The sequence below is a fragment of the Physeter macrocephalus genome, chromosome 7 (genome assembly GCF_002837175.3).
Source record: "Physeter macrocephalus isolate SW-GA chromosome 7, ASM283717v5, whole genome shotgun sequence".
Lineage (NCBI taxonomy): Eukaryota > Metazoa > Chordata > Mammalia > Artiodactyla > Physeteridae > Physeter > Physeter macrocephalus.
In genome coordinates, this window is record NC_041220.1 from 49165500 (window position 1) to 49177376 (window position 11877).

At 43.0% G+C, this 11877-nt stretch overlaps 1 pseudogene; it reads left to right on the plus strand.

Annotated features, from left to right (window-relative positions):
• The first annotated feature begins 10618 nt into the window (after nucleotides 1–10618).
• On the plus strand, nucleotides 10619–11099 carry LOC102996769 (coiled-coil-helix-coiled-coil-helix domain-containing protein 2-like; annotated as a pseudogene).
• The last annotated feature ends 778 nt before the right edge of the window (nucleotides 11100–11877 follow it).

The window sequence follows — 11877 nt, forward strand, 5'->3', positions numbered from 1 at the left end:
CAAACAACAAACGCTGGAGAGGGTGTGGAGAAAAGGGAACCCTGTCGCACTGTTGGTGGGAATGTAAATTGATACAGCCACTATGGAGAACAGTATGGAGGTTCCTTAAAAAACTAAAAATAGAATTACCATATGACCCAACAATCCCACTACTGGGCATATACCCAGAGAAAACCATAATTCAAAAAGACACATGCACCCCAATGTTCGATGCAGCACTATTTACAATAGCCAGGTCATGGAAGCAACCTAAATGCCCATCGACAAATGAATGGATAAAGAAGTTGTGGTACATATATACAATGGAATATTACTCAGCCATAAAAAGGAACGAAATTGAGTCATTTGTAGAGTCGTGGATGGATTTAGAGACTATCACACAGAGTGAAGTAAGTCAGAAAGAGAAAAACAAATATCGTATATTAACGCATGTATGTGGAACCTAGAAAAATGGTACAGATGAACCGGTTTGCAGGGCAGAAATTGAGACACAGACGGAGAGAACAAACATATGGACACCAAGGGGGGAAAGTGGCAGGGGGTGGGGATGGTGGTGTGATGAATTGGGTGATTGGGATTGACATGTATACACTGATGTGTATAAAATTGATGACTAATAAGAACCTGCTGTATATAAAAAAAAAACTAAAAAACAAACAAACAAAATCTTTATTGAGACTCAATTCCAATACCATAAAATTCACCCTTTTAAAGGGTACATTTAAATGATTTTTAGTATATTCACAAAATTGGGCAACCATCACTGCCACCTAAGTTTAGAAGATTTTTATAACCCCAAAGAAACCACGTACCCATCAGCAGTCACCCCCACCCTACCATGCACCTGGCAACCACTAATCTTTCTGTCTCTGTGGATTTGCCTGTTTTGAACATTTCATATAAATGCAATCATATAATAGGTGATATTCTTTTATTTGGCTTCCTTCACTTTACGTATTGTTTTCAAAGTTTATCCATGTTATACCATGTATCAGGATTTCATTGTTTTTCATTCCCAAATAATATTCCATTGTATGGATATATGCCATGTTGTATTTATCCATTCTTTTGATGGACATTTGGATGGTTTCCACTTTGGGGCTATTATGAATAATGCCGCTGTGAACATTTGTATACTAGTTTTTGTGTGGACATATATTTTCATTCCTCTTGGGTATATACCTAGGAGTGGAATTGCTGGGTCATATGGTAACTCTATGTTTAACATTTTGGGGAGCTGTCAAAGTGTTTTCCAAAGTGGCTGCATCATTTCACATTATCAGCAATGTGTGAGGATTCCAATTTCTCCACATCCTCACCAACACGTACTATTGTCTGTCTTTTTTATTATAGCCTTCCTAATGGGTGTGAAGTGATCAGGTCAGAACCTGCGTCCCAGCGAGGGGATTCAGAGGGAAAGGTAGATTATATGGGCAGAGATCCTCCCTGGGGAGTGAGGGGTTCAAGCCACATATTGGGTGCCCCGTCCAACACAGGGGAGATGAGCTCCCTTGGCTGGTTGGAGGGCCAGTGGGACTAACAGGAGGGCTGTGGGAAGCCTGGACTCTTCTCAGGAGGAGTAGGTACATTGAAGTGCAGAAACACTAATCTTGTATTTTGCAGTCTGTTTCAACTTTATTAGTCAAATGGTTTATTTGTGGATTCCTTAGGATTTTCTATATACAAGATCATGGTATCTGCAAATAGATAGCTTTTATTTCTTCCTTTCCAAAATTGATGCCTTTTATTTCTTTTTCTTGCCTAACTGTCCTAGCTATAACCTATGGTATAGTACAGTACAGTGTTGAATAGCCATTCTTGTCTTTTTCCTGATCTCAAGGGGAACACATTCATTCTTTCACCATTTAGTATAATATTAGCTGTGGATTTTCGTAGATGTCCTTTATCAAGTTGAAGAAGTTCCTTTCCATTCCCAGTTTTGAGTGTTTTTATCATGTTGGATTTTGTCAAATGCTTTTTTCTACATCAACTGAGATGATCATGTGGTTTTTGCCCTTTATTAACATGGTGTGTTATATTGATTGATTTTTGTATATAAAATGAACCTTGTACTACTGGCTTAGATCCCATTCAGTCATGGTGTAGAATCCTTTTTTATATGTTGTTGGATTCTGTTTGCTAGTATTTTGTCTGGGATTTTTATGTCTTTATTCATAAGAGTTATTGGTCTGTAGTTTTCTTTTGTGTGTGATGTTTTGGTGTTAGGGTAACACTGGCCTCGTACAATGAGTTGGAAACTTTCCTCCTATTCTATTCGCGTCACACTCATTCTTGTGTGAAAGTCTCTGCTCATGCCATTCCTGATCTGAAACACCCGTGCCTTGCCTCTCAGCACTCCAAGTCCTGTCCCTTGTTGGGAGACAGCTCAAGTTCTCCTCATTCCTGAGCCCCTTCCTATCTGCTCCAGCCCCAAAGTGAGCTCACCCTCCATGGAGCCCCTTCGGTTCTCACCATGCTTACAGTTGGCGCTTACTATAAAGTGCTGTAGCTATGCGTGATCACAGTAAATGCCAGGTGTTAGGCAGAAATTGGAAGTAGGACAAGTGGTGTCCCAATAAGTAGCAGAGCCTCCATCAGGCAGCTGAAGGCAGGAAGATACCTGAGCCTGGTGACCCAGGACCAGCAGGACAACTCAGGGCCATATGACTTGCTCCCTAGTATGGCCACAGCAGAATACAGAGGCAGAATAGCAGCAATGTACTCATTACTGCTTGAATAGTGGCTCAGCAACTTACTAGCAAGTCATTCTCTAGCCCTAGTTTTCTCATCTTTGAAATGGGAATTATAATGTCAATCTCAGAGTCACAGTAAATATTACAGGAATTCACCTACGCAAAACACATTGTATTAAGTTTAATACGTGGTAGCTTTAATATACACCAATGGATATTCTCTGTGAAACAAAAATTTGTGGTTAAATCTTGGAAATGCTGCAAACTACATCCCTCCCTCTTCTTGGAAATTCCCAGGGCACACTGGCATAGTAAAAGATCTGAGAAGTCCCATGTAAAGAATCCTATTTAATTTATTTTGGTCCAGGATTTCCCAGATCTCTTTGTCAAACTGACCCTCTCCCCCACCTTTTTTTTTTTTTTTTGCGGTACGCGGGCCTCTCACTGTTGTGGCCTCTCCCGTTGCAGAGCACAGGCTCCAGACGCGCAGGCTCATTGGCCATGGCTCACGGGCCCAGCCGCTCCGCGGCATGGGGGATCCTCCCGGGCCGGGGCACGAACCCGTGTCCGCTGCATCGGCAGGCGGACTCTCCACCACTGCGCCACCAGGGAAGCCCCGACCCTCTCCCCCTTTAAAATTTAACATCTATTTAACACACTTTGGGAAACACAGTATTAGCTGTATTTAGTTACTCAAGGAAGTCACATTCAATTGTTAAAAGCTGATCACGTTTTACTGTTTTGCTTTTCCCATAGGCATGTATAATTTAAAAGTAGTAGCCTAGGAGAAATAAAGGCTTCTAACCTAGAGAGAACAGAATGCTTTGAAACCCAAAGGAAATGAGAAATTTCAGGCAGAACAGATCAATAAAGAGCTATTTTTGGCCATGGAGACATTTCTAGAATTACAGATTCTTAGAGTTTGACAGCACGTTAAAGTTCAGCTCCTTTAAATTCTCACCCAGTGCAGAAATTGCCCTTCATCAGTTCCAGTGCCTCTGGCACATACCCAGCCTCCCCATTTTTAAGCAGCTCTAGTAATTAAGAAATTTTCCCTCACATTGGGCTGAAATCTGCCTCCTTGGAACCTCCACCAGAGATCATGTTAATGGAATTTTGACTTTTGTGCTTTAGTGAGAGCAGCCCATTTTGGAAATAGCAAATAAAAGGCACAGACATTTTTTGAATCCTTACGCAATGTGAAGTAACATATCTGTTAAATGAACAGTGAACTGAAAATAAGAATTGTTGGAAGCAACATTTTTCACTTTCTCCATCTGTAAATAGGGCGAATAATCAGAAGTTCAGCTATACTGTAAGTGATGCATGTAATATTTACTTTGTGGGCGGAATTATTTTTCAATTGGAAGTTTCTGAGTAGAAAGAGGGAATATATATTTTAAGCAACTTCTATTTTCCTATTTTTTTAATTTTAAAAACATTTAAAGAGCCTTTTTTTTTTTTTTTTTTTTTTGTGGTATGCGGGCCTTCCTCTGTTGTAGCCTCTCCCGTTGCGGAGCACAGGCTCCGGACGCGCAGGCTCAGCGGCCATGGCTCACGGGCCTAGCCGCTCCGTGGCATGTGGGATCCTCCCATACCGGGGCGCGAACCCGGTTCCCCTGCATTGGCAGGCGGACGCGCAACCACTGCGCCACCAGGGAAGCCCTAAAGAGCCTTTTTTAAACTCATCGTCCCGAGCTTATCCTTCTAGCTTCCTGTATTATACAAATAAGTATTAAATAATTAAAATATAGCATATGTCTCATAAATATAGGTTTATCAATAAGAACAGGTAACATTACCTACATTTAATGGAAATGTAGCTGTTTGATCCAATGTAGATTTGCCCAAGGCAAATCTTAAAATCTTTAAGTTTTAAAACCTTAAGGAAAACCCCAAGGGGTAAACAGAATACCACTTAAATGGGAAGAGAACAAGGGTCTAGGGTCTTCTAAGAGTCTAATTAGATTCAGCAAGAAATCAGAGACTTGACACAACCATAACCTGCTATAAAAAGGACAAGTTGTGTTTTCATAGGACAGTCCTTCCAAAGGAGAACGTTCCAGACTTGATCTCAGATTTTGCATTAAACTGCTACTTGGTCACATTTTAGTATCTGTACCTCATTCTGATGCTGTGAAGCAAAAAGGTTCACATTCCTATTTTGCAAGGGAAGAAACCAAAGTAAAGTCAAACCTGATTCGTGCTGGACAATACTCAATCCTATATTGATACTGACATTCCAACAATTGGGTTAGTTTGGTGCTAGCTGTGTTCTCCTTTCAGTGAAATTGTTCTCTTTGGTTAAATTCAATAGTTTCCTTAATAAAGACAATGGGAAACCAATATAGGCCTGTGGAGGAAAAGAGTCAGCATTACTTAGGGCTAACAAATGCTGTTGTGGGCACCGTAATGCTTAATGTGCATGGCTTGCCTGAGGATTCTGTAATCTGGGCTCAACTGTAGTTGACAACACTATACTCACAGACAGACCACCGAGGCTGTTTTCGTCTTTGTCCTTCAAACACAGAGTATCACAGGTTACATCATCTATGCCTTCAACACGTACTAGGGCAACTTAACGCGGTGCCAGTCATTCACAGGAAACACTTTTTGAGTGCCTAAGGTGAGGCTGAATAAAACCTGGTCCCTGGCTTCATAGAACTGGCAGCTGAGTGAGAGAGACAGACTAGCCGATCAATCATTTCCAGAGAAAGTAACAAGTTCTTTGCGGGAGCCAGGCAGTCAAGGGCAAACAAATCAGAGCGGGTAGTGGGAAAGGGCTTCTCAGAGGAGCTGACTTCTGAGCTGTCAGTAGCAGAACGTAACCATCTCTGACTTCAATTCCCAGCACTCAGGTGAGAAAGTACCTCCTTACCCTGCTTGTCTGAGTTCCTGACACGGTAACAGCCAGAGGTAGTGCCTGTGCTCTAAGAGGAAGAGAAAGAGAGAGAAAAGAGGAAAGAGCAAGGAGAAGGAGAGAGAGCGAAGGAGAAGGACGACGAGAGGGAGAAGGGAGGGGAGGAGAGAGAGAGAGAACAAGAAGCAGAAACTGAAAGCCCCATTGTAGGCAGGTTCTGGAACTTGCTAGACATGGCCAGGGGGATGAAGGGTGACACCCTGTGCCCCAGCAATTTGCATCCTCAACGCGGGTGTAAAACCTAGTGTACGAACCACCCTTCCTCCTTGCCAGGCAACGGGACAGGGGGACATGGTCTCCTCCAACCCAAGGAGCTTGGGTTGAGCTAAGGCAGTGAGCTGCTGCTGCCTTCCTCCTCCGATGAGGGCAGCAAGATGAAGGCGCACATCCCTATGCTCTCCCACAAAGTGAGGCCAGACACGTATGCTAATTCCCCGAGGTAACGTCTCCGCACAGAGCGCACCACGCACCCCAGTCCTCCACCCTCCCAGAAGTGGAGCCCATGAGGATGCCGCTCTGCCTCCTTCGGGACCCCACTCCCCACCCCGGAACTCCGCTGAAGGTCAGAAAAAGAAGTGCGAGTGATTACCTCAGGCTGTCCTCCAGGGTCTCCTCGTCGGAAGAGAAGGTCCCATTGCTGACACTCGGGGGAGAGCGACACTTGCGCCCTGCAGACGCCTCCCGGGCCGTCGACGTGCCTTTCTTTTTCCTTTTGCCAAACAACTTCTTCAAAGGCTGGAATTTGCCTCCCTTCTTCTTGTCTGTGGATTACAAGATAAACACACGCTGCAGTTTGACAGGGCTGCCCCTCTGAGCCTAGAGCGAATTACCACCGGGCTGCGAGCCGGGGCAAAGGGCGGCCCGGCTGTTGGAGCCAAGAGACACTCGGCCGCGCGCCAGCGCCGTCGTTGGGCAGCCGGTGCGCGCAGCAGCCACAGCAGCGGGCGAGGCGGGCCCCAGGCGTGGGTCCTCCGCCCCCCCTGCCCCGCCACCGCCCCACCGCCCCGGCTCTCGACAAGCGCCCGCAGGCATCACGAAGGGCTTCCAAGCTTCATGGTGGTCGGCAGGGCATCCCCTGCACGTGCCACACGAAGCTGCTGCCTGCTTTCTTTTAACAAAGCAGATGGCCAGGGTCCCTTTCCACGGAAGAAGCTGAGAAAAACACCTAAGTCAGACAGGTGGTTAAAAGATTTATATATCTATGTATGTGACTTACATATATATATATATCATCTCCCCTGAGAATCACTCTCTTTCAGCCTTTGTTAGGTAACAGAAGATAACTGCTAACTCCTGGCATAAGCTTTGTCCCCGATTCCCTCCATCCCCATATATTTCCAGTTTATTCCTCTTGTCTCCTTTTAAGATCTACTATGAAGAGCCCCCAGAGGAGCTGCTATGAATATCTTTCCATAGAGTACTTGATCCAGTCAGGACCCAGGCTCACTGCCAGCACTTTCTACAGATATTTTAGGTAATACCTTTCAGTTCTGCTCCTTCGGGTACAAATCCCTCCAAATTACTCCATTCCTACCCCGGAAAAGAAAGTGTAAATCACCCGCTACTAGGAGAAGTATCTTCTCAGATCTTTCCTTTTCTTTAAGAAGCTTAAAGAGTCATTTATACAGTGGTCAATCTTTTTAAAAAATTATTTAACCCTTACTATGCACGACTGCTCTAAGACCTTTACAGATATTAACTCAGTTATCTTCAAAACAACCCTGGGAAGTAGATACTACTAACATCCCTATTTCACGGATGAGGAACCTGAGGCCCAGAGAGATGAAATTACTTGTCTGTGTCATGGGAAACATATCTTGGAAGCTGAAGTCAGGAGCTTTGAGGGGAAAGGACAGGTGAACACTCACAATGTGTATAGAAAAGTACTTGCACAAAACACACAGGTACGAGCCCCCAGCTGGGTATCAGAGCCCCCAGATCTCTGCTGGCCAGAGTCTACAGAGAGATCTGGGTATAAAAATGAGGTTACTGATGTTCAAGGTAGTCATCTCATTTCCTCTGGTGACCTGCAGTTCTGGCCTTACTAAGAGTTCTCAGAAAATCTGACGTGAGGAAGAAACTACTTTGCTCTGAGCAGTGGTGTGAGACAGTGAGGAAGCAGAAAGTATAATCACCAGTTACAAAAAGATAACAGTCTGGAATCCTTAGTATAAATACAAACACATCTTCAAACTTCATCGATCCCTGAAATAACATACTGTATCACCCTTAAAAGGAAAGGAGATTTACAACATAGCAGATGCCCCCATACATAAGGCACTGTGCTAGGCATGTAGTCCTCAGAGTTAAATTATTTAAAAGACAAGGAAATGTGCAATATAATTGAGATCATATCATTTAAAAATGGTTAAAAAAAACCACCCAGAATTGGAGGGTTTAATTTCAGAATGTCTGTATGTTTCCAGTGGTTATTTATTCAGGAGAATAGGCCAGAGATTTTCACGAAACCTACCTTTGGTTACCATCAGTAAAATCTCCAAAGGCTAATATAAAAAATTACAATCAGTAGTTTTTGAAGACCACCACAGAATATTAGGGAAATGTTAGAAGAATTGATTCTATATAAATGAGTCAATTTAAAAAATTTAAATTAAAAGAATTCTATAAGGCGCCACAAGTATCATTACATTACTATAGAATTGGTCTTTGGCACTGCCTGATGAAATAAGTGAGTACTTTCTCTACAACTGTCCAAGGCAAGGCTCAAAATATGGAAGTGACATCTGATTTCTAAGTTTGACAGCATCATAGTAAATGGTCAAACAGTAACTTATGCTACATTTCACTTATTTCTGAGGTAAAATTCTTTTTTTTCCTTTTATATCAATTGCTTTTTTCCCACTGCAGAAATACCTAACCCCAAATTCTCTAATCAGAAATATTCTGAAAGACCATAGCAAAATTCTAAAAGTATCAGTTAGGATAACATCATTACCTCCAGCCTGGGCCCACAAATCTAGCTTTTAAGCTAAATAGAGAATTTTAGAATGTTAGAATTTATTGATGGGGGGAAAAAAGTCATCCCTTTCTCTAAAATCAAGGTGGATTGGTGAGGTTCAGCTGAGCTGGAACCAAGAGAGTTAACTATAATTAAAGGCAAATTAAATTACAGTTTCTTGAATGGGTATTTAACTGATGGGTGACTTGGTCTACAGGGTCAGCCAAGAAGGCTGATGAGGGCCTTTGTAATGCTCGGTCTTTTTTTTCTTTTAAATTGGGGTATAATTGATTTACAATGTTGTGTTAGTTTCTGCTGTACAGCAAAGTGAATCTGCTATGCAAATACATATATCCACTCTTTTTTAGATTCTTTTCCCATATAGGCCATTGCAGAGTATTAAGTAGAGTTCCCTGTGGTATACAGTCGGTCCTTATTAGTTATCTGTTTTATATATAGTAGTGTGTATGTGTCAATCCCAATCTTCCAATTTATCCCTCCCCCCATTACCCCCTGGTAATCATGTTTATTTTCTACATCTGTAACTCTATTTTGGTTTTGTAGATAAGTTCATTTGTAGCCTTTTTTTTACATTCCATATATAAGCGATATCATATGATATTTGTCTTTCTCTGACTTACTTCACTCAGTATGAGAATCTCTAGGTCCATCCATGTTGCTGCAAATGGCATTATTTTGTTCTTTTTCATGGCTGAGTAATGCCTCAGTCTTTTTTTTTTTTAATTTATTTTTGTCTGCCTTGGGTCTTTGTTGCTGCGCGTGGGCTTTTCTCTAGTTGCGGTGAGCAGGAGCTACTCTTCATTGCAGTGCGCCGGCTTCTCATTGCGGTGGCTTGTCCTGTTGCAGAACACGGGCTCTAGGCGCGCAGGCTTCAATAGTTGTGGCACATGGGCTCAGTAGTTGTGGCTCATGGGCTGTAGAGCGCAGGCTCAGTACTTGTGGTGCACGGGCTTAGTTGCTCCGCGGCATGTGGGATCTTCCCGGACCAGGGCTTGAACCCATGTCCCCTGCATTAGCAGGTGGATGCTTAACCACTGCGCCACCAGGGAAGTCCTGCCTCAAGTGTCTTGAATGGGGGCGGCCACCAGATAAAATATTTGCTGCACTGGTCATATTGGAGGGTTGGGGCAGAAAGTGAACAGACAGTCTGGGAGAGGACACCAGGGTATGGAAGCCTCAGCTCGGAGAACTTGGTGGGCTTCATGCGAGTACAGAATGGCCTCCTTCGGGTGACCTATCTGTAGAGCTGGCCGTTTGAGGACTGCTTGTAATCCAGGCAGCCTAGGACTTTGTGCTGCATGTTATATGGGCAATCTCTTGGCATGAGTCCGCACACATCATCCTGGAAGACGTGTCAAAGTCCAGATGTCAGATAGCGCTCTTCTCATAAATTACTTGGGAAAGGCTGCTTCATCAATGCCTTACTTATTACCCGGAAGGTAAAAGAACAGTAAAACCTACCTGAACTTTCCATCCAACGAACAATCCTCTTACCCATGAGAAAAAAAAAGATTCTAAGTCCTAAGAACACCAATCTTTCTTCGGAGGAGGAGTCAGAACACAGAAGCTTTTGTTAGAAGTCTGCTTCAAAGTCTTAGTGTTTGGTGACGTCTCAGTTATAAAAAAAAAAAAAAAATTTCCCGCATTCTCATTTCCGAAATTAATTATACATTCCTGTCAGAAATATCTTTGCATTTTAAATAAAATTTAAAAGTTTATTTTTATGATTATTTTATTACTGACTGTGGCAATTAATTATTTTTCCAGGATTAACTTTAGAAAAAACTCAGTAATTGCAACGAGGTTCACCCAACATTCGGACAGCAAACTGTGATTTAGCAACATTAATAGGGAATAAAATTTTATAAATCAGGGAAGGAGTTATACCCTTATTTACTTGATTCCCCAATTTTCTTCTCAATGTTTAGGTCTAAGATTTTTATATCAAAAAAGCGAGTACTAAGAAGCAGTCCCGGTCTCCTCCGAATCTCGTGCTTCTAGACCCCGCTTCGCCGCGCATTTAAGATGCCTCGTGGAAGCCGAAGCCGCACACCCCGCGTGGCCCCTCCGGCCAGCCGGGCGCCTCAGATGAGAACCGCGCCCAGGCCAGCGCCCGCTGCTCAGCCACCAGCAGCGGCTCCACCATCTGCTGTTGGCTCCCCTGCTGTTCTTCCCCGGCAGCCAGGTCTGATGGCCCAGATGGCAGCCACTGCAGCCGGCGTGGCTGTAGCTTCTGCCGTCGGCCACACTCTGGGTCATGCCCTCCCTGGTGGCTCCAGTGGAGGAAGTAATGCTGAGCCCTCAAGGCTTGACATCACTCACCAGGAGCCTCGGGGAACCCAGCCTGCACAGCAGCAGCAGAGTGGCCCATGCTTTTTTGAGGTGAAACAGTTTTTGGAGTGTGCCCAGAACCAGGGTGACCTTAAGCTGTGTGACGGTTTCAGCAAGCTGCTGAAAACAGTGCAGATTGGCGAACGGGTTAGCTTCATCAAGAAGTTCCAATTGATGACTGCCTCGACTGTTCTTGACTTTTTTCTCTTCCAAATGAATTCTAGGATCAAACTGCCAGGCCCTGTCAAAAGGCATGTTAGAGTTTTGATGGGAATTGCATGTAATTTATAGATCAATTTGGGATAAAAGTTGTACAATATTGAATATTCCTGTCCATTAACATGATTTCTCTTTATTTAGGTTACTTTCTGTGGTTTTCAATAAAGTTTATTTCATAGAGGTTTTCTCTTTTTAAAAATTTGGTCCTATGTAACTTTTGGTTATAATTGCTATCATAAATATATCTATTTTTAAAATTAAAAAAAAAAGAAGTTCCAGTTGGAGGCAAGAAAAAATCATCTCTCATGACCACATTGGTTTAGCATTAAAAATAACGGGAGAGGCCACAACAGTGAGAGGCCTGCGTACCACAAAAACAAAAACAAAAAAACAAACAAAAAAAATATAATTGAGAGTGAAGATATAAAGTGTGAAGCCACCAGTTAAACCTCTCCTCGATCATTAATAGCTTTTGTGCTTCAGGATTGCAGTGGAAGAGGGTATTCTCACCATATAGAAGCTCACGGAGATGGTATTGAGTTTGGGCTGGGTGCGTGTTTGTGTGGCCTCTTAAACATGCTTTTGTTTGTGAACTAATTAGAATAAAGTGATTTTCTTTCCCAAAAAAAAAAAAAGCAAGCACCTAAATTTTATGAAGCACTTGCAATTCTATGCGACAACCACCATTATGAAAACCTGAGCATGTGTCTGCACATAGCCACTCGATAAACTAT